Raw genomic sequence first — 23,675 nt, 5'->3', positions numbered from 1 at the left:
GAGCTTGCCTGGGATTCCCTCTCTCCCCTAGCTCTCTGCCCTTCCCCCATGTACACTGTCACTCTCTCTCTCAAAATAAAGAAATAAACTTAAAAAATAAGTAAATAAAGAGTTTGGAAATGTTCCTGGAGGTTCTGTGGCCACAGTAGGCCAGGAGCATGCCAAGAGTTTGAGGGGTTCAGTAAGTGTGTGGAAACAAGATCTTCAGAAGTGATTTTTAGGAAAATCCTGACACAGAGGTTGCCAGGATTCTGGTGTGTCATAAGATAGCGATCGAAAAGTAAAAGCGTTGTGGTAGAAAATTGTATTTTTTAAATCCAATTATCTATAATCTTCAGTTTTGTAGAAATAATAAAGATCATCCAAATGAGAACAAGCAGCGGTTATTTATTTTGAACTTGCTATGTAGTAAGGGAGTCAACCACCAGCACTAGCTCTTGACAGAAACACAAAGGCAGACAGAGAAGGGAAAGCATTTTAGAGTAGAAAAGCGGGTGGTGGAGAGAGGCTTCAGGCATGTTGTGATTGGAGGTTGTTGGCATGGGGAAGCCGGAGGTAGGCTACGTGATTCATTTTGGAAACATACTTGGCTTTCTCTGGTTGGTCCTGATTTGGAAATAGGAGCTAAAAATAAGAAAACAGGCAGTCATTGACCAAGCTCTGACCATTCCAGGCTGGTTCCTACATAGGTGTGGGTCAGAGGTTCTCAGTTTACGTGTGGTCTGATCATTCTCTGCTTGCATGTTCAGTCTCTCCATCCTCCTCTCTGATCATTTTCTTGCCTGTGAGAGGTTGATGAATTAAGGAAGTCTAGGAATCCAGATCTTCACCGCTTTGAGACTGATAGTCCAGTTGTCTCCATGACCAGCTGTATCATGAGGTCTTTTCAGCCTTTCTGTTGTATATCATGGGTTATTTGATCATGTTGTTCCATCTGATGAGAAAGTGTCTGTGCAGAAGCATTTCAGTCCCTGGATAGAATGCAGTGGACCAACTATCATGACCACTATGGCAAAAACAAGAACAATCAATAACCCCTGTAAGGTGCTTTCAATCCACAACTCTAACCTAGACCAAGAATAGGTCATCGGGGTCAACCTTACAGAGCAAATAGCTTTTGCCCTTTAAGGCATCAGATAGCCTGCCCCACCTTGCCTCTGTCACTAATCCTAGTACAGTACTAGGAATGGCACTTGCCACGACTAACCTACATGGAATTTAGAACAGTGCCACCCTCTCTTTACAGCTTTTCCAACAGTGTTGAAGTAGAGTAGTAATTTTTTTGTGTCCTACGAGTGGTTTCAGGGAGAGATATAGCCGTTTGGTATCATGATCTGCTATAGCATTTTCTTTAGCTTCAACCTTCTATCTTTTTGCATGGTTCTTAGACTTCATAATAGTCACCTCTGTGATAAGTAGAGTGCATCTCAAAATTGCTTAATTTGCTCTCCTTTTTTGTGGGGGTTCTAACAACCCAAAGTCGTGTAGCACTCCAAAAGCATATTTCCTATCTGTATATATGTTCACTCCCTAGTCTTTGGCTAGGTAAGCCAGAGTTAAGCTCTAGTAAATGCAATAAGTTCTGCTATTTATACTGATTTTACATCAGATAGAGGACCATACTCTAAAGGAGACCTTCAATTAGTGATAGTGTATGCTGCTCGATAACGTCAGCATTGAGAATGATCCATGAACAAACGGGATTAGCTCAGGGTTCTCAACAGGAGACTATAATAAATCTGAGTGAGGTGCAGAGAGTCCCCAAATTATCTGAGGTAAAATCATCATAAGGCTCCCCTTCTTTGAGGAGGGAGAGTGCCAGGATTCAGGGTGTCATAGCAGTGAGTAGTACCTGGGAGGGAGAGAGTAATAGAGTTTCATAAGAGGTTAATCAGCTGCCTTAAAAGTACGTGTTCTCAGCCAATAGTAATGACTTTACTTCAGGAAGAATTATGAGGTCAAGTGAAGAGCCCAGAACTAGCTCAGCAGAAGCATCAACAAATTTTGCAGCAGAGAACTTGCCCTAACACTAGGGAGACACATCTTTACAGCGTGTCAAGGGAAGGCTATAGTAAGTGATGGATTTTGGACAGTTCCCATGAAAGTCCAAGGGCTTATCCGAATTGCTCACGCACAAATAGACAAAAGTGCTTTCTGTTGTTTGGGATGTCTAGGAAAGGAGGCCATTGAGGAGCCACCTGCAGGTTCCAGAAAGCCTGTCCCTGTTTGGGCTCCCAGAGGAGAGAATCAGTTACTAAGAACATATAGTTCATTAAAAAGTGTCAAAATTACAGAAGAAATCAACACCCATTGTCTGCAAAATCTAGTTAAACCTTTAAATCCTCTCAAATGCCATTTTGTCAAGGATCTACCATTGATTTGAATAGTTTTTAGTCTATCAAAAGAGAATGGTTTCCCCCTTCTACATGGATCATGCCCTAAATAGCAGACTGCATTCTGGCAAAATGGTCATTTATCTTTTGAAATGTTTTTTCTAAATATTATTTATTGTTAAGTTAGCTAACATACTATAGAGTATGCTCTTGGTTTGGGGAGTAGATTACCATGATTCATCACTGACATACAACACCCGGTGCTCAGCCCAGCAAGTGGGCTCCTCAATGCCCATCACCCATTTTCCCTTGCCCCCTTCAACCTTCAGTTTGTTCTCTGTATTTAAAAGTGTTTGCCTCCCTTGCTCTCTGTTTGTAATTATTTTTCCCCCTTCTCTTCCCCCATGGTCTTTCTGTTAAGTTTCTCAAATTCCACATATGAGTGAAAACATATGATATCTGTCTTTCTCTGACTGACTTATTTCACTTAGCATAATGCCCTCTAGCTCTATCCACGTTGTGGCAAATGGCAAGATTTCACTCTTTCTAATTGCCAAGTAGTATTCCATTATATATATAACCCACATCTTCTTTATCCATTTATCAGTTGATGAACATTCGGGCTCTTTCCATAATTTGACTATTATTGATAGCACTGCTATAAACATTGGCATGCATGTGCCCCTATGAATCAGCACTCCTGTATCCTTTAGGTAAATTCCTAATGATGCTATTTCTGGGTCATAGGGTAATTTTATTTTTAATTTTTTGACTCCCTTCTTCTAAGGCTGAGGATAAGTAAATGGAATCCTTTCCACATATTGTGCCAAAACAATCACAAGGGAAATTTAGGTCATTTAAATCTTGGTTAACAACCTGGAAAAAATAGCAGGGCACTTCAGTGAACCCTTGTGGCATGACTGTCCAGAAAGACTGTTGTCCTCCCCAGATGAAGGCAAGAAAGGTACTGTCATCCAAACACATATTCAAAAGACAAATAGTGTGTGATTCCATTCATATGAGATACGTAGAGCAGTCGCATTCATAGAGACAGAAAATAGAATGGTGGTTGCCAGGGGCTGGGAGAAGGTAAAGTGGGAAGTTAGTGCTTAATGGGGAAAGAGTTTCAGCTTGGGATGATGAAAAGGTTCTGGATATGGATGGTGGAGATGACCATACAACAATGTGAATATACTTAATGCCACTGAACTGTACACTTAAAAATGGGTAAAATTGTAGCGTCTATGTTATGGAGATTTTGCTATTAATGCATACAGAAAGTTATTGATTGTCCTGTTCTAGAAACACACTGAAAAAAGCTGAGCAAAGATTCACTATATCCAGTGGCTTCAATAAGTGGCTCACAGGATGGTATATGGATTAGAAAGTGAGGAATAATAATTTTGTTAATGTCTCTGAGTTCTTAAACAAATGGGTATTTATGTCCACTTGGTTTCTTTGCTGCCAGGATGGGCATATTACAAGGGGAGGGGATGGGAAGACCTTTAGATATAAGGCTTTCAACTATAAGTTTGATGCCTTCCTTTGCTTCTGGCTTCAAGGAATATTAGGGAAGTTGGAGTAATGGTTTGGTAGGTTCTCTCTGAACTTTAATAGGTGCTGCTCCAGTTATTTTTGTTTCATTACAGTAAAATTTTTAGTCCATAAAATGTCAAGAAAATTATCTTGGATGTGTATCAAATATAATGGAGAAGACAAAAGGTATATCCAGAGCAGAATCAACTTGCTTATGAATAAACGTATCCTTTGGAATCTCACAAATAGTCCCAAGTACTGTGGCGTGCATTGAATATTGCAGAGTAAAGTGTCTCCCTATTACATTTGCATAGACGATATTACAGAGCAGGAAGGAATGTTTTGCAAGCAATCAAGGGCTTAAGGCTTACAGGGGAGGTTTAGGAAATAGAGAAAATCTGTTGGTTATTTGAAATGCTTATCATCTGCCATATGTTTACTCCAAGTAAATGGGTGAGCAAAAGTGGCCGGGTTTATGCAGAAAGAGTAGCACCTGAATCTAACCAGAAATTGGTGAGGTTGCCATCTCTAGTGGGTAAAATTGTGTCCCCCGAAAGATATGTTCAAGTCCTACTCCCAGAGCCTGTGAATTTGACCTTATTTGAAAATGGGGTCTTTGTTGATGCAATCAAATTAAGATGAGGTCATACTGCATTAAAGTATCCCCTAATCCAATGATTGGCACCCTTCTAAAAAGAGGGAAAATTGGACATAAGGAAGGTACACAGTAAAGAACATAAGGATGGATGGTGCTGGTCTGGTGAGAACCCCAAACTCTTCAAGATCTGTGAAGTCAGCTGGAGCAACAGGATTCTAGAGCTTGTGTCAGTGTTCTACCCCATGATTTTCCATATGACAAACAACACTTTTAGACAGGACACAAAATAGTAACATAAAAGATGGAAAAAAGGAATGAAAGGAATGGACTGATTCTATCAAAGATGCCAAACAAATGGAAATCAATAGCAAAAACCAGATTCCCACACTGAGAATAAATAGCCAAGGAACTCAGCACAAAGCAAAGCAAAGCAAGCAGAGGTTAGACCCAATGCCAATTTACCATATCCTTATAGGCTTGATAAACCAAGAAACGGAAGGCACAAGGAGCTTCTGTGGATACCACACTTGATTGAAGGCAACAAGTAGTGAAGACTATCTTGGTGGGGCCACTAGGAAAACTGGAAACAAAAATCGCCCAAATGAGAACAGGCAAAGGCTAACCAGAGCTTGCTACAGCAAGGGAGTCAGACTCCATCACTTTCATTCGGCAGGAGCTCAGAAGTAGGCTAGTGGAGTGGGAAAGCTTGATAGTTAAAGAAGCAGCCTCAGACTGGAGATTTTTGGGGGGAAAACACTACATTCTCCTGATATTAGTATGCCACAACTGTTCCATTTTTCTCAGTGGAACTACTTATTTTATGTGCCCCAGTAGATCACCTATTATCTGCCAAAGAATTTGAATTATGCATTATCTTCTCTCCAAATTTATACACATTTAGTGTAGCAATTTGAAAAATAATAAAACACTAACAATTTAAATCCATCGGTGGCAGAATCTCAATTCCTTTAAAACCAACAGCTCTAATGCAAGATTCAAATAACAGTTTACAAGAAGTAACAACTAACCCTAACCCCATTGCTTCCATTTCATGTCAGGTTCTGTCCTGGGAGAGCCTTTGCAGTTTCCTCTCAGAGTTTCTGTCTTCTCCACTGTAAACTGAGGACCATAACCTACTCCACAGGGATGTCAAGAGAATTAGAGGGATTAAAACGGAGGGAGCACTGGGAACACCACCTGCTGCTGAGTGCACCCTCAGCCTGTGCCAGATGTGGCTTCACAGAATGATCAGTAAGGGAAGTATGGGATAAAGGAAGAAAAGCAAACGTTATAGATAAAACGAAAGCCCAGCACTTGGAAGGCTAGTGGAAGTAGACAAAGAATGGAATGTTTAACATGGAGCGGGGTGGTTTTACTGTGCACTGAAGCACATTAGGAAATGAGCCTGTTTTGCACATGGTTAGTGGAAGTACAGACTTCTCTTGCTGGTCCTTTACCCCCACTAGAGGAAAGTTAGAGCTGTAGGATTTCTCATTATTCATTCATTCATTCACGTATCCATGGGTATGCAGTGAGCACCTGCAATGAGTCAGGCCCTGTGTCTGGCTTAGGAGTGCTGTCCCTGCCCTAGGAGACAGATAGTCTCAACCAATTTACAGTGTTTAGGGACAATAAAGAACAGCCCAAGTATTTGCGATTAGTGGACATGAAGCTAGAGGACAAGGTCCAGATACCCCTTTTTCTGTGGAATTCCTAAGGGCCATCAGCAGGAATGTCAAGTACAGGCTGATTACATCATCTTAACTAAGAACGTGGAGTGAACTTGGATTGAGAACTTCAAAGCTGCCAGCTTGGGAACATAATCCCCTGACAGTTCAGTGGCCTGCCATTTATATTTATTTAAGTAATGCCTTAAGCATTTAAAGAATTTCTGCCTTGGGGCACCTGGGTGGCCCAATTGGTTAAGCGTCTGACTTCAGCTCAGGTCATGATCTTACGGTTCGTGGGTTCGAGCCCTGTGTAGGGCCAGACTGTGCTGATAGTTCATATCCTGGAGCCTACTTCTGATTCCAGGCCTCCCTCTCTCTCTGCCCCTCCTCCACTCATTCTCTGTCTCTATCTCTCACACAAAATAAAAGACATTAAAAAAATTGTTTAAAAAAAGAACTTCTGCCTTATCCCCTTAAATCCACCAATCCTGTGCTCTATACCTACTCTCTAATTCTCCCAAGAAAAAATACTTCACCTTTGCATTCACACTCCCAAGTTGGGAGCTCAGACTTACAGGACAAATGCTCATGGCAGGTTTAAACACTAGATAACTAAATTACAGTATGTATACTCACACAAGGCCAATTGCCATGCTACAGCATAGCCAGGCATCCAGACAGAAAGCTTAATTATGACAGACAGCAAAATTAATCACTCATGCCCTCTGCCTGAGGGGCTAGTCAAGTGGCAGAGATTCTGGGGATAAGAGAGAGATCCTTGTGTGTTCTTATTTTAATCGATTCCATTCACATTTATTGAACATTACTATGTGTAAAGGACTGGTAGATAAAAAAGATACAGTCCTTCAGAAGGTCACAGACCCATGAAATCTATGACTAGATGAATTATTTATTCTTGGACCAGGTTAGGAGGAAGGAGTGTTAAAACTTTAATGTTTACAGTTTACAGTTGCTGAGAAAAGATACAAGAAAAAAAATGACATGAGTAGTGACACCTTGAAGTTGGGAAGAAGTTGCACATTCTGGCCTGGCTCAGAAGTAGGTTATCCAGACTTTCTTACTGGTGGGACTTCCCACAAGACATATCTGAGGAGAACATCTGTGTTAAAGACATCCCAATAACCATCGTCCAAGGAAGACAGCTGTGATTAGAAGCAGGTCCTCCCAGGAATGCCACTTCTACAGACTCACCTCATTCTTCTACTCTAACTAATGTGCTTGATGGTACCGTGAGCTCTGACTGCCTGCCATACACCAGCCACAGAGCCAAACACTTCAAATACAAAATTGCATTTAACCCTCACAATAATCTTAGGAAGCATATGCTGTTGTTACTACAACACTGCTGAGGAAACAGGCTTAGAGAGGCTAAGTACGATAACCTGCCAAGGTAGCCCTGTAAGGAAAGCAGAGCCTGGTGAGAGGCAGACCCCAGAGCTGCTCTTAGCACCTCCGTATCCTACCCAGACACCCCTCCTCTGCCCAGACCATTACTCTCTAGGGCAGGACCAAGTGCCTTGGGGATGTCCCTAAAATAGCAGATGAGTGGAGAGGGTGTTAGTAAAGCCTTTCTTTTTTTCTGTCACTAAAATCATACAATGTCAAATCTCAAGCCGTCTTTTAGAATGTCTACCTCAAATCCTTCGTTTCACATATAAGGAAACCCAGGTCCAAAGAAACGGAATGGCTAACGGTCCAGTGGCAGCTCAGGACTTCCTCGCTGGGGCTTCGCGTGCAGCTCAGTACACCCTAGGATGCTCGGACTCCTCTGGCGACCTGTCAGTCCTTAGCTGTGCCCACGAAGGCACTCATCGCCCCTTCGGGCTCCCAGGACAGGAGTCCCAGACAGTACAGCGCTGCCATCCTCGGCTGAGTTTCTCCCTCTGGCAAAGTCAGCGATTCACAAGAGCTGGTGCTCCCGTCCCTGCAGACTCTTGCTCCAAGGAGAACGGTTTTCTGCCTGGTGACTCTCCTGGTCTCCACAAATCGTTTTTGGAACTACACACACACATATTTTAAAGAGAGAATCGGTTAATCAGTATTGTATGCCAGTCACTGAGCTTCCTATACTTGACACTGGGGTGCGGGAGGGGGTGGGCGAGGCCAGGGCGGGGCTGTCGGTGGTGGGCGTGGGCGTGGGCGGGGCGGGGCGGGAGCGAGCCGCAGTGCAGCCTCATTTCCTCACGCGCGCCGGAAGTGGTGGTTGGCTGCGCGGCGGCGTGCGGTGGGCTGTGAGGTACGCGGGGCGCTGCCGGGGTATGTCCGCTGCCGGGGTGGAGGCAGCGGGGCAGCCGTCCCCTTGCGAGGAGTGAGGAGCGCGGTGAGTACCCGGCCCCACCCGGCCTTGCCTGCCCGCGCGGCTCTCGCGACTCGGGCCCGAGCGGTGCAGGCGCCGGGGCGCGCGGGCCGAGGGCTGTGGGTCCCTCCTGTCCGGGTCGGGTCACTTTCTCCGACGAGTCCTCCGGGGGGACCCTGTCTGGATGGGATCGCTTCCCGGAGAAGCCCTCCGGAGACGGCTGCGGTGTCAGGAAAAGCCACAGTTTTTCGGAGCGGTTTGAGTTTTCTGTTGAGAACGATGCTCTCAGAGACCGTTGGCTTGGGTGTGTTTTATTTTTGTCACTTTTTTTTTTTTTTAAGCTCCAACTCACCACCGTCTCTGCTTCTCGCTTTGCATAAACTTTGCAGTCAGCTGTTACCCCTTTTGCGTTAAGTAGTATCCTCTGGCCGCAGCAGCCCCTCGCGGCTTCAGCCAGACGCCAGGCGCCTTTAAAAGATGCACGTTTGTGTAGACATGAGTGGGGCCGAGGACACCACAGGACAGGCAGCTTCTTGCATTTCCAGACGGCATCTGGTAAATTGCACTGTGGCCGAACACCTTGCTGCGGAAGCATTTGTAAACGCCAGGAGTGGTGCTTTTATTTGTGATGACAGGGTGAAAAGTTGATTATAAAGCCTTAAAAAGGCTTTTATCCTTCAGCCTGCTGAGATTTATATGCAGGGTGTGGACATTTTTAACCTCATTGAAGGTTCTTAGGAGCTGGGCCTTCATTTCTGGTGGAATTAATGTTGTCTTTAAATGTCGCTTTAAAACAGTACTTCCAAACTTGGAGGTGGGAAACCAAGTATTTTATGACTGAGAATGCTAAACTTCATTTTGTATGGTTCTTCTGATACCATTTGTTTAAAACTCTCTTGTGACTAAAAGAATCTAAAAAGGATGTCGGGTTTCCAGTATTTATGGCTTGGGAAATTTTGACATTGATACACATAGTTTTAGTTCCAGACAGTTTGGAAATTACATTTTTTTCTTTCTTAACTTTTTTTTATTGAGATATACATATGAAGCCCTCAAGTTCATAACTCTTTATTGTACAGCTCAGTGGGTTTTTATAGATTTATTGACTTGTATAACCACAAACTAGGTCAGATTACATAGAACATTTCCATCATCCCAGGAGTTTCCCTCTGCGGCTTCCAAGTTTCACTGCTACCCGCCCCCCCCCCCCCATCAGTATTCGGATTTCTGCCATCAGCTCTTAGGTTGGTCTGTTTTGGGCTCGATGTTAATGGATTCATGCAGAATGGTCCGCACATTGCTTGTGAGATTCACCCATGATGTTTCATGTATCAGTATTTCATTCTTTTTATTGCTGTTTAGTATTCCATTGTATGACTATATGACTCTTCTTTGTTGATGGATATTTGTGGTTCCAGTTTTTGTTATTATGTATTTTGAGGAATGCTCTGGAACATTCTAGAAAATGGTCTTGGTGAACACACAGCTGTGTGCATTTCTGTCAGCTGTGTAATAACTATCCTAAAGTAGGCAGAAGATTGTTTTAACCAACCTGGACTCTTTTTTTTTCACGAGAATTTGTTACTTTAACTTATATAACATTAAAGATGGGTAAAAAAGCATAACTAGTATGAGTTCAAGACTTAAGTGATTCATTACCCTATTGTTATTTATTTTTTGAATTGCACACCTATGACAATCTTCTACCCGACTGTCATTACTTGTTTAACTGTCTGTTAGATAAGTCTGCGAGGGAAAGCTGGTGATGATCTGTCTCCGAAGCTTATTGCATAATGGTTAGGTAAGAACAGTGTTACTCAAATCGGTGGTTGTTAGGGGAAACGAAACACCAAAAGGATATGACTAAAAATGGATTGAAGAATCATGGGATTGCAAGTCAGTTAACTTAACATTGTTGTCATACTATACAAGTACTAGGTGTAAATGTAAAATTGAATTATAGGGTTATTTACAAATATGAATTTGCTGCAGGAGTATAGTGATTTCCATGTATACTGAGATGCTGATACATTTATATCAGGAACATTTAAATCAGAAACTTTTATTATCAGAGGACAGACAACAGAAATCTGTGGCATGTGAGAGATGCCCCAGACTGAACAAATAACAAGAACTAAACCTGAAGCAATGGAGTTGATGTAAGAAACAAGAAAACTTTAAAATTAATATTAGTATGCTCAGATTTGGGAAGGTACCATGCCTATTGAACAGCCCTGAAAACAAGCAATCTGTTCTTGGATATTAACACATAGTAAAACATAGAAAGAATGAAAAATAGCTAAAATAGATCCAAAAGAGGCAATGCACATCTAACAGCAATTCCAGGATGGAATAGAAATTAGAAGGGGAGAAATAACCACAGAGATCATGAGGGTAGGCATATCCAGGCAGAATCTTGGTCATCCAGAGGCAAACAGAAAAATGTATCAGGAGACAAAGTACTGGCAAATGTAAATCAGCCGTTACTTCTCAGGTCTCCATTTCATCTGTGTAGTGGGGATGATCAGGAAGTATAGCCTTTTCAGAGAGCTTGTAGAAAGATGTGGCACTGGTTGAGGGTTTCTGGCTGTGCAAGCAACTCCTATTCCCTCATTCTCCTCCCCTCGCAATTCACAATAGATGTGAGATTTCCCATTCTTACCTTATGGTAGAATGGAAATAAAATACTATGTCAAAGAAAGAAAGAAAAGAAACAAATTTGACTTAGAAGTATCTGAGTTTATGAATGGAATAGACATACTGAGGGTCTTAAATGAGTATTGATAGACACACCTAGATACATTCCAATGAAATTTATGAACTTCATGGATAAATAAATATACAGTCTTATAAGCTTCCAAAGAGAAATATATGGTTACCTCTAAAAGAGTGAAAAATCAGATGTGCAGTTAGACTTCTAATTTAGGCCATGGAATGTTAGATAACGGTGGAGCAGTGTTTAAATAGTGCTCATGGGACATATTTTAGACTCAGAAACTTATTCCTAAGCAACCTGGCATTCAAAGTGGGGGCATAATTGGGGTGGGGTGCCTGGGTGACTCAGGTGAGCGTCCAACTCTTGATTTTGGCTCAGGTCATGATCCCGCAGTTTCTCCAGTTCAGGCCCCCCTCTGGGCTCTGCGCTAACAACACAGAGCCTGCTTGAGGTTCTACCCCCCTTCCCGCCCCTCCCTCCACTCGCATTTTCTCTGTCTCTCAAATAAACTTAAAAAAAAGAAAAGTGGGAGCAAAATAAAGTCATTTTCACCCATGCATACTAGGAATACCCCAGGATGTATTCTATCAAGTGAAAATTTTAATCCAAGAAAAACAGATATGGAATTCAAGAAACGGTGACCAAAGAAAATAGTAAAACTTATTTTTTTTTTTAACTCCAAGACATTGATAATGATAAGCTAAGAACTACAATGGAATGCTAAGGAAGGATTCATGGACCATAGTAATTATAGTTTCAAGTCTATAATCTGGAGCAAATATTTACCATTTTAAAAGTTGGTTGGGAAGGTGAGATACAGATAAAGCCACGTTGGAAGACTTATCCTGAGCAAGGGAAAAGGCTATAGAAAGTGACCAGTTACATGCTGAAATGAATACTGTAAGGAATTTTAAGCTAGCAGTTCTGTTTTCAGAGATTTATCCTATGGGTGAAATAATATGTGGAAAGTCGTGTGTATATACATAAGGCTCTTTATGCTGGGATGTTTAATAGTGGCAGTAGGTTTGGAAGGACACAGAAAAACTGCAGAAAGGATCTGGGCCTCTGGGATAGAAGGGAGAGGATTCACTGTGTGCCCTTATATTATATTTAACTTTTTTCTCACATGTATTTATTTTGTAGAATTTTAGAAATATAAAAAAAATCCTAAGAGTGTATAAAATGTAAAGGTTTAGAGCACAAGTTGCCGATAGGTGTGACTGGCCACCTATTTTAGTATGACCTAAGACCTAGGAGTGACTTTTATATTTTTAAGCGCTTGGGCGCGGGTGGGGAAGAATACTTTGTGACATGAAATTATAGGAAGTTCACATTTCAGTATCCGTTGGAATGCAGCTATGCTTAATCATTTGCATATTTTCTGTGACTGCTTTTGTGCTACAAGGCAGAGTTACTACATGGCCCCTTACCTGAAATGTTTGTTAATTCCTGGTTTAGAGCCAGAAATAGACCTCCATATGTATAGGAATTTTGCTTATGATAAAAGTGAAATTTCAGATTAGGGACAAGAGCATGGATTGTTTAATAAGTGGTAAGAAGTGGTTATTTGAGAAAATAAGTTTTATATTAGGATTATTTCCTGTATGGAAGCTAAAATCAAGAAGTCATGCAGGAAGAGACTGATAGATTTAACTCCATTAACAACAGCAACGAAACAAAACTTTGCATAAGGGAAATAGCACTCAACACTTACTGAGCACTTAATGCTTGTCATGTTTTACTTGGTTGTTACAATAACACTGCAAGTAGGTTCTGTAATTATTCCCACTTAACAGCTGAGAAAACTGAAGCTTATAGAGATTAAAGAATTTACCTGTAGTGAAGAATTAGAAAGTGATAGAGCAGATGTATGAATTTAGTCTATCTGGCTCCCAAACTTATCATACAGATGGGATAAACTGAAAGAAAGGCTTATAATCTGTTAATACCATTTTATAGGTATTATCTTTGTCAACACATCTAGATCTACCTCACTCCTTTTAAATGCTCTGTTGTATAAATGTCTGTGGTTTACTTATCCTTTCTCTTTTTTTATTTTTATTTTACTTAAGAAAATTTTTTTAATGTTTTTTATTTATTTTTGAGAGACAGCGCGAGCAGGGGAGGGTCAGAGAGAGAGGGAGACACAGAGTCCAAAAGCAGGCTCCAGGCTCTGAGCTAGCTGTTAGCACAGAGCCCGACATGGGGCTCGAACCCACAAACCGTGAGATCATGACCTGAGCCGAAGCCGACACTCAACCAGCTGAGCCACCCAGGCACCCCATATCCTTTCTCTTATTGATAGATTTCAAGTTGCTTTTATTTAGCTGTTTCATGTAGCAGTAGTAAACATCTTATGCATGTGCCTATTTGCTACAGTAAGTATTTCTGTAGTATGAAGTCTTAAAAGTGGAATTTTGAGTTGCTAGATTAAAAGGCATATGCATTATATCAAATTTGTCCTTGAAAAAATAAGGTGTGTGTGTGTCTATTTTTAATTTATCTTTAATCAAAGGAATTGAAATATCTTGGAAAGAACCTTGGCCATCCAAACAAATTATTTTATAGATGAAGCCCATATAGGTTAAGTATTATGCCCAAGATTACACAGCTATTTATTAAGTAACTATTACACTTGACTTTTTGAGTTATTTTTACTGTGCCACAGGCTGCTTTTGACACATTTTTCTGTTTTACCTGATGATAGCATGAGTATTGCTGCCATTTGTTTTGCTGAAGTCTGGGTACCTTGAGTGTAGTTTTCCTCAGAAATACTTGTCAAAATGATCATTCTAGTCCTTAGCACCCAATACAGTGACTGTCTTAGTCCGTTTGGGTAGCTATAACAAAGTACCATAGACTGGCTTATGAACAATAGACATTTATTTTTCTTAATCTGAGATCAAGGTACCAGTTATAGTTGGGTTCTCGGGAAGGCTTTCTTCTGGGTTGTAAATTCCAACTTGTTTTTTCAGATGGCAGAAATAGCGCTACATTGCTCTTTGGGATATCTTTCATAAGAGCACTAATCCCATTAAAGAGGGCTGCACCCTCATGACCTCTAGTTAACCTCTAAAAGGCCTTATCCCCTTATAAGTAACACATTGGGGGTTAGGATTTCAACATATGAGTGAGAGAAACATTCAGTCCATTGCAGTGCCTAACACACAATAGGTACTCAATTTTTAAAAAAAATTTTTTAACATTTTTATTCATTTTAGAGAGACAACACTAACAAGGAAAGGGCAGAGAGAGAGAGGGAGAGACAGAATCCGAAGCAGGCTCCAGGCACTGAGCTGTCAGCACAGAACCTGACACAGAGCTCGAACCCACAAACCACGAGATCATGACCTGAGCCGAAGTCTGACCCTTAACCAACTGAGTCACCCAGGCACCCCATACTCAAATATTTGTTGAATGAGCGCTACCTTCTGGTGATCAGTACTTTTATTTCTAAATACAAACTGCTTATTCATTGACATGTTAAAAAATCCATGTATCATTGTAATTCATCAATTGCCCAAGGAATAAAAGATTCTAATTCCTTCCCTTACAAATATTTATACTTCATAATGTTTTGGTTTGTTTTTTTGACAGTGCTTATATTTTCCAAATAATGTGTGACTTTTTGTTATGTAAAAGAATTAAAAATTATAAATTTAGTTTTTGAAGACTTTAGTAAGAAATTTTATAGAAATTTAGGAAGATTATACAGAATAGAACTTTTTTTTAAAAACTTTGTTCAAAGCCAAATTAACATATAGTGTAATAATGGTTTCAGGAGTAGAACTCAGTGATTCATCCCCTACATATAACACCCAGTGCTCATCCCAACAAGTGCCTTCCTTAATGCTTATCACCCATTTAGCCCAATCCCCCATCCAACAAACACCCTTCCATCAGCCCTCAATTTGTTCTCTGTATTTAAGAGTCTCTTATGATCTGCCTCCCTCTGTTTTTATCTTCAGAATTGAGAATTTTAATTTTTTTTTTTTTTTTTGAGAGAGAGCAAGCTGGAGGAAGGGCAGAGAGAGAAACCCCAAGCAGGCTCACTGTCAGCGCAGAGCCCAACACGGGGCTTAAACCCATGAACCGTGAGTTTGTGACCTGAGCCAAAACCAAGAGTTGGACGCTTAACCGACTGAGCCAGACACCCCCAGAATAGAACTTTTAAAATAAATATATTCAAATGAAGTGTTTGTATTTTGCAAAAGGCAGTAGGTTATTCTTACTGCAAACATTGCAGTGCATAAGTATCATGGAAATTATATATGAAATAGGTACTGCAAAATTATAGAATTAGAAGATTCAGTAGAAACTGCTTAAAGGCCATATTGTAATGTAGGTATCAGTGCCTTAGAATGAACTATGTTTAGCAATCTTCTTTTGTCTCAAAATCATAAGGCAAATAGAAAAAATGTGGTGAGACCTTTAGAGTAATAGGAGTTCTACTTTTTTTGGAGGACAGGTGTTCTTATTTTTGTTTTTATTTGGTGTGTTTTTTTCAGATTTTTAATTTTTTAAGTAATCTCTACACCCAATGTGGGGCTCAAACTTAAAACCCCGAGACCAGGAGTTGCATACTCCGCAGACTGAGCCAGCCAGGTGTCCCTCTTATTTTTGTTTTTTAAGTCCAAGTCAGTCAGCAAACCTTCGTGCTGTCTTCTTAATGAAGAAAATGGAGTTTTCTTAAAAATGCCTCTTTGGCGCTACTACTAAAACTAAATCTGATTTTTTTTTTAATATCTTCACTGAGGCATAATAGACATTCAGTAAACTATACATATTTAAAGTATACAGTTTGATCATTTGAACATATATATACGCTGTGAAATCATCACCACAGTCAAAATGGTAGACCATATCTGTACTCCCAAAAGTTTCCTTGTGCGCTTTTATAATTGTTTACTGCTACCACTTCCCTAGCCCACCCTGATCCCAGGCAACCACTGATTCATGTCCTCTCTGTCACTGTAAATTACCTTACATATTCTAGAATTTTATATAAATAGAATCATACAATATGTACTCTTTCTTTCGTTGTTGAGCTTCTGTCGCTGAGAATAATTACTGAGATCCACCAGTGATGATACATGTATCAATATGGCTATACCAGTTTGTTTATCCATTCACTTGTTGATAAACCTTCAAGTTGTTTCTTTTTGGTTGTTACATATAAAGCTGAGATGAGCATTTGTGTACAGATTTTTGTACACAAATGCTTTCATTTCTCTTGGATAAATATCTAAGAATGAAAGGATGCAATCATGATAGGCTTATGGTTTAACTTGTTAGGAAACTGTGTAAAACTATCTTAAATTCCTACCAGCAGTATATGAAAGTTCTAGTTCTTCCACTTTGTCACTAACATCAGTCTTTTTAATTTTAGCCATTCTAAAATTAGCTATTCTTTGTAATGGTATCTCATTGTGGTTTGAATTTGCATTTCCCTAATGACTAAGGGTGTTGAACATTTTTTTTCATGTTCCTATTTGAAGTGTTTGCTCAAATATTTTGCCAAGTTTTAATTGAGTTGTGTTTTGTTATTATTGCATTTTGATAGTGGTTAAGTATGTATTCTGCATACAAGTCCTTTGTCAGAAATACGCTGTGCACCTGTTTTCTCTAGATCAGTGACTTGTCTTTTCATTCTCTTAACAGCATCTTCCAAAGAGCACAAGTAAACAAATTTTGACAAAGTCCAGTTTTTCAGTTATGCAATTGCTGTTTTATCAAAGAAATCTTTGCATGATAACGTAAGATCACAAAGAGTTTCTCCTGTGCTTGTACTTTTATAATTTGAGGTTTTTCATTCAGATCTGTGATCCATTTTGAATTATATCCTAGTGGATATGAAGTAGTTATCTCATTGTAGTTTTGATGTGTGTTTCCCTCTTGGCTAATAATGTTGAGCCATCTTCTCATGTGCTTCTAGGGCATTCTTAATCATTTTAGAGAAATGTCTAATCAAATTTTTTGCCCATTGTGTTATTTATCCTTATGATTTTGAGTGATAAGAGTTCTTTATATATTCTAGACACAGACCCCTTAGCAGAGATATGATTTACAAATATTTTCTCCCATTCTGTAGTTGTCTTTTCACTTTCTCGATGATATCTTTTGTAGTACAAAAGTTTTTAATTTTAATGAAGTCCAATTTATTTATTTTGTCTTTGCTTTTTTGGTTTCATATCTAACAAATCATTGCCTAATTAAAAGCACAGATATTTATACTTAGGGTGTGTAAGAGCCTTATGTTTTTTAACTCATATTTAAATCTTTGACCCACTTTGAGTTCATTTTTGAATATAGTGTGAGGTAGGAGTCCAGTTTCATTCTTTTACATGTGAATATCCAGTTGTCCTAGCACCATTTATTGAAAAGACTATTCTTTCTCCATTGAATTACCTTTCTACCTTGTTGAAATCAATTAATGTGGTTTATTTCTGGACTCTAAATTCTATTGATCTATATGTCTATTCCTATACTAGTACCACATTATCTAGAAGTTAAGTTTTGAGATGGGGAAGTGTGAGTCCTCCAGTTTCATTCTTCTTTCTCTAGACTGTTTTGGCTATCCTGGGTTTCTTGAATTTGTATATGAATTTTAGGACTAGCTTGTCAGTTTCTGTAAAGAAGTCAGCTGGATTCTGAAGAGGATTGTGTTGAATCTGTAGATCAGTTTGGAGAATATTGCTGTCTTAATAACATTAAATCTTCTCATCCGTGAGCATAGGTGTCTTTCCATTTATTTAAATCTTTGTTAATTTCTTTCAACAATGTTTTATAGTTTTCAGAGTACAAGTCTCATACTTCTTTTGTTAAAAGTATTTCTAAGCATTTTATTCTTTTTGGTGTATATCAGATTGTTTTCTTAATTTCATTTTCAGATTTTCACTGCTGGAATATAGAAATACAATTGATTTTTATGTATTGATCTTGTATCCTGCAAACTGACTAAACTCATTTATTAGTATAATAGATTTTTAGTGAATTCCTTAAGATTTTCTATATATCTGCCCTTTATCAGGTTGAGGAAGTTTCCTTATATTCTTAGTTTGTCAAGTAGTTTTATCAGAAAGAGATGCAGGATTTTATCAAATGCTTTTTCTTTGTCTATTGACATGATAGTGTGGGATTTGTCCTTTATTGGTATGATATATTAAATTAATTGACTTTTTAGATGGTAAGCCAATTTTGCATTTCTGTGATAAATCTCCCTTGGTCATGTTATATTATACTTTTTATGTGTTGGTGCATTCAGTGTATTAATGTTTTGTTGCGGATTTTTGTGTCTCTAACAAGGAATATTGGTCTCTAGTTTTCTTTTGATGTCTTTATCTGATTTTGGTATCAAAGTAATACTGGCCTTATAGAATGCTTTGGAAAGTATATTCTGTTTTTTGGAACAGTTTGTGAAGAATTGGTATTAATTCTTACAAATGGTTGGTAGAATCCACTACTGAAGGGGCAGGTGGGTGGCTAAGTCTGTTGAGCATCCAACTTTAGCTCAGGTCATGATCTTGCGGTTCGTGGGTTCGAGCCCCGCATCAGGCTCTGTGCTGACAGCTAGCTTAGAGCCTGGAGCTTGTCTTCAGATTCTGTGTCTACCTCTCTCTCTGACCCTCCCTGCTCATGCTGTCTCTCTCTCTCTCTCTCAAAAATAAATAAAACCTTTTTAAAAAATCTAAAAAAAAGAATCCACTATTGAAGACATTTGGGCCTGGACTTTTCTTTGTGGGTAGTCTTTGATTATTAATTTGGTCTTATTATAGGTCTATTAATATTTATTTCTTCTTGAGTCAGTTTCGGTGGTTTGTGTCTTTATATTTTACAGGGATTTAAGTAATTTGAAAACCTATAATTATCCATGTTAACATTTCTGCTTTCTTCATGCTTTGTATAGATTCATATTTCCATCTGGTATCATTTTACTTCTGCCTAAAGGACTTGTAGTGCATGTCTGATGGTGATGAATTCTTTTAGCTCTTTAATGTCCAAAAAATTATTTGGCCTTTGTTCTTGACATATTTTTTTTGCGTGTATAGAATTGTAGGTTGACATATTTTTTCTTTCAGTTCTTTAAAGATCATGCTCCACTCTCTTTGTTTCTTACATGTGGTGTGTCTTTTTCTTCTGGCTACTTTCAGGATTTTCTACTTATCATAAAATTTGAGCAATTTGATTATCATGTGCCTGGCTTTCGTTTTCTTTATGGCTTTTGTATTTGGTAGTCATTGAGCTTCTTGGATCTGTGTTAATAATTTTCATCAACTTTGGAACACTTTCAGATTTATTTCTATAAATATTTCTCCTTGCCCTCCTCTCCTTTCTTTAGAGACTCTTATTATGTATATACTAGACTGCTTCAAGCTGTCACACAGCTTTCTGGGTGATCTGTTCATGCTTTTCATGCTCTTTTCCTTCTATATTTTGCATAATTTCTTTTTTTTTTAATTTTTTTAATTTTTTTTTTTTTTTTTTGAGAGAGACAGCATGAGCAGGGGAGGGTCAGAGAGAGAGGGAGACACAGAATCTGAAGCAGGCCCCAGGCTCTGAGCTAGCTGTCAGCACAGAGCCCGGACACAGGGCTCGAACCCACGAACCGTGAGATCATGACCTGAGCTGAAGCTAGATGCTTAGCCGACTGAGCCACCCAGGCGCCCCTATTTTGCATAATTTCTATTGCAGTGTCTTCAATTGGTTAATATTTTGTTCTGAAATATCTACTTACAAATTCCATTCAATGTAATTTTCATCTCAGACATTCAAGTTTTTATCTCTTGAAGTTCAGTTTGGATCTAATTTTATGTCCTTTGTGTCTCTGCTTAGGTTTTTGAACATGAATATCTTTTTAAATACAGTTGCAATCATTTTAATATCCTCTTCTCTTTTTTATAATGCTTATTTATTTATGAGAGAGAGCATACAAGCCTGTGCACAAGCAGGGAAGGGGCAGAGAGAGAGAGGAAGAAAATCACAAGCAGCCTCCATACTCAGCACAGAACCCAGTGGCTGGGGGGCTCAGTCCCACGACTTGGAGATTATAACCAGAGCAAACCTAGAGTTGGACACTCAACCAACTGAGCCACCCAAGCGCTAGTTAACGTTCTTTTCTATGAATTCTGGCATCTGTTAGTTCTTTTTTTTTTTTTTAAATTAATGGATCAGTTTTTTAATTTACATACAAATTAGCATATAGTACAATAATGATTTCAGGAGTGGAATCCAGTGATTCATCCCCTACATATAACACCCAGTGCTCATCCCAACAAGTGTCTTTTTTTTAATGCCCCTTGCCCATTTAGCCCATCCCACCACCCAAAATCCCTCCAGCAACCCTCAGTTTGTTCTCTGTATTTAAGAGTCTCTTGTGTTGGGGATGCCTGGGTGGTTCAGTCATTTAAGTGTCTGACTTCGGCTCAGGTCATGATCTTGTAGTTCATGAGTTCAAGCTCCATATCACGCTCTGTGCTGACAGCTCAGAGCTTGGAGCCTGCCTTGAATTTTGTGTCTCCCTCTCTCTGTGCATCTCCCCTGCTCACGCTCTGTCTCCCTGTCTCACAAAAATAAATAAACATTTTTTTAAAAAGTGTCTCTTCTGTTTTGTCCCCCTCCCTGTTTTTTATATTATTTTTGCTTCTCTTCCTTTATGTTCATCTGTTTTGTATCTTAAATTCCACATATAAGTGAAGTCATAGTTCCATCCACATTGTTGCAAATAGCAAGATTTCATTCTTTTTGAATGCCAAGTAATACTCCATTATATATATATCTACATCTTCTTCTTCCATTCATCTGTCAGTGGACATTTGGGCTTTTTCCATATTCTGATTATTGTCAGTAGTGCTGCTATAAACATTGGGGTAGCATCTGTCAGTTCTAAAACATTTTCAGTCATTGATTATTCTCATTATGGGTTGTATATTTCTTTTTCTTTTTATGCCTACTCATTTTTCTTTGGACGTCAAACATTGTGAATTTTATTTTGCTGGGTGCTTGATGTTTTTATATTCCTATAAATATTTTTGAGGCTTTCTATACAGTTACTTGAAAACAATTTGATTTTTTCTGGTCTTGCTTTTAAGATTTGTTAGGCAAGACCAGAACCATGTTTAGTCTAGAGTTATTTTTTTCCAATTACTGAGGCAAGATCTTTTTGAGTATTCTACCCAATGCCCCATAATTTTGAGGTTTTCCAGCCTGTCTGGTGGGAACATGCACATTATTTCTGGCCCTGTATGAATGCTGAGTTCTGTGTCCTCTAATTTTTTTAGCTTCAGTTAGTTTCTTTTATATGCCTACACTGGTCAGTGCTCTGCGTGAGTACCCAAAGGGTATCTTCTTCAGATCTCTGGAGTTCTCTTTCTGTGCAGCTCTTTCCTCTGGTATTATATCCTTTCAACCTAGCTGCCTTGGTCTTCTCAGACTGTTGGCTTCATCTCATTAACTCAGCAAGTCAACTGATACCTGCTTAGAAGAGGGCTCCCTGTATTATGGCCTGAAAACTAAGGCAGTAAGCTGGGCAATCGTTTATTTTTGTTTTTTTCCAAGGATCACTGTCCTTTGTTACACAGTGTTCAGTATCTTGAAAAGTATTGTTTTATATTGAGAGGGGTAGGCTCTGGATTTTATTGGTTCGTTTTTTATTGTTTCAAGTGCAAGAGTAAATCTGTCCCTGTTGTTTCATCTAGACTATAAGAGGAAGTAGCTTTAATGTGTTTTAAAGAATAAGAATTGATGACTGCTAAGCTTTCTTTTAACTCTGAGATCTTTGATTTGTATTACATATTTTGAACCGCTCATTTTCCCATCCCCACAACGTCTCATTCTCTCCTCACAACATTAAACTGTTTGCTGTTTGTGCATAGAAGGTTGCTTGGAATTAACTCTGGGTTATGAATAAATCTTGTTTATGATATAAACACATTACATAGAATGATGGCAGTCAAGCTGTAACAGCCAAAAAATGGATGTTTTCTCCAACATACTTAACATATTTAAAGCTGTTATAATCTGGCTGAGGGTTTGGCTAAAGAGTCCCCTTCACTAACTAGGCAAGTAAGACTTTAATTTGGTACCTTTTATTTTTAACCACAGAGCTATACAAATAACCTTTATATTCTAAAGTAATTACAACAACTTTTCATTTATTTCAGTGGGTAATATTTAATCGTAAGAGATTTAACTGTAAATAAGCATATAAGATATCTCAAAAACTGTATTTTGCTTAAAGGAGGGAAAGATTTTGTTTTTTTTAATGTTACCTTAATAGTTTTATAGAACCTTTATTTAAACCTTTCATTTCTGCATTTATTGTTCTTAATAGTTTTATAGAACCTTTATTTAAACCTTTCATTTCTGCATTTATTGTTCTTATCCAGAATGAAAATGTCATTATTTTATTTTTTTAATAGTTTTATAGAACCTTTATTTAAACCTTTCATTTCTGCATTTATTGTTCTTATCCAGAATGAAAATGTCATTATTTTATTTTTTTGTTTATTGTTATTTTTAATTTACATCCACATTTATTAGCATATAGTGCAATAATGATTTCAGGAGTAGAATCCAGTGATTCATCCCCTACATATGAGACCCAGTGCTCATCCCAGCAAGTGTCCTCCTTAATGCCCCTTGCCCATTTCACTTATCCCCCCACCCAAAACCCCTCCAGTAACCCTCAGTTTGTGCTCTGCATTTAAGAGTCTGTTAGGTTTTGTTCCCCTCCCTGTTTTTTTTTATTATTTTTGCTTCCCTTCCCTTATGTTCATCTGTCTTGTATCTTAAATTCCACATATGCATGAAGTCATATGATATTTGTCTTTCTGTGACTAATGTCATTTAGCATGCATAATACACTCTAGTTCCATCCATGTTGTTGCAAATGCCAAGATTTCATTCTTTTTGATTAATGAGTAATACTCCATTTCATACACACACACACACACACACACACACACACACACACACACACACACATCTTTATCCACTCATCAGTCTGTACACATTTACCCTCTCCATACTTTGGTTGTAATATCAACATTGTTTTAAAAGTTGGCATAGGAAATGTATAAAAATACTTTATACATCAGTCTTGTTCAGGATTTTTGGACCACAACCCTCTTATATTTTATATGGAGATCTCAAAAATATTAATTGTAATAAAAATTTTACTGTTATATGTGGTATATACTGATAGTTCCTGTTCAATTTCATTAAAAAGTAAACCTTTAGTAGTGACCCTTTTAATGGATCACATCTCACAGTTTAAAATACAATGCTATGATACATTCAAGATAAATCATACAATATATTACTTGTTCATAGGCTACAACACAGCCTGCTTAATACCTTTCCTTAAATTCCACCTCTATACTACAATATGCTTGAGGTCCATGCAAAAAAGTAGCTACCTTTTATGTAGGAAATGGATGATTAAGTCTTTGGTGTTGTAAAAGCAACTTCATTTAAACATAACCACCCCCACCACCAAAAAAAAGAA

The 23,675-nt window shown here is 38.7% G+C and overlaps 1 protein-coding gene and 1 long non-coding RNA gene across 11 annotated transcripts in view; one reads left to right on the top strand and one right to left on the bottom strand.

Annotated features, from left to right (window-relative positions):
* Positions 1 to 367: 367 nt before the first annotated feature.
* On the bottom strand, positions 368 to 8,483 carry LOC115285671. Its single transcript, XR_003905641.1, has 3 exons — positions 8,344 to 8,483; positions 7,792 to 8,156; positions 368 to 1,006 (listed from the first exon to the last, which is right to left on the bottom strand). It is a non-coding gene; the product is annotated as an uncharacterized LOC115285671 (long non-coding RNA).
* The window catches only part of CSGALNACT2 (chondroitin sulfate N-acetylgalactosaminyltransferase 2), a 56,907-nt gene continuing 41,584 nt past the window's right edge, over positions 8,353 to 23,675 (top strand). For 9 of the 10 annotated variants that reach the window (XR_003905636.1, XR_003905637.1, XM_029932177.1 and 6 more), the window contains exon 1: positions 8,353 to 8,478. The gene's annotated coding sequence lies outside the window, so the exon portion shown is untranslated. The remainder of the gene's footprint in view (positions 8,479 to 23,675) is intronic. The other variant, XM_029932178.1, reaches the window with a different exon arrangement.

This window comes from Suricata suricatta, chromosome 2, assembly GCF_006229205.1.
Source record: "Suricata suricatta isolate VVHF042 chromosome 2, meerkat_22Aug2017_6uvM2_HiC, whole genome shotgun sequence".
Taxonomy (NCBI): domain Eukaryota; kingdom Metazoa; phylum Chordata; class Mammalia; order Carnivora; family Herpestidae; genus Suricata; species Suricata suricatta.
The sequence above is the reverse complement of the archived record's forward strand: the minus strand, read 5'-3'. Positions and strand labels throughout refer to the sequence as shown.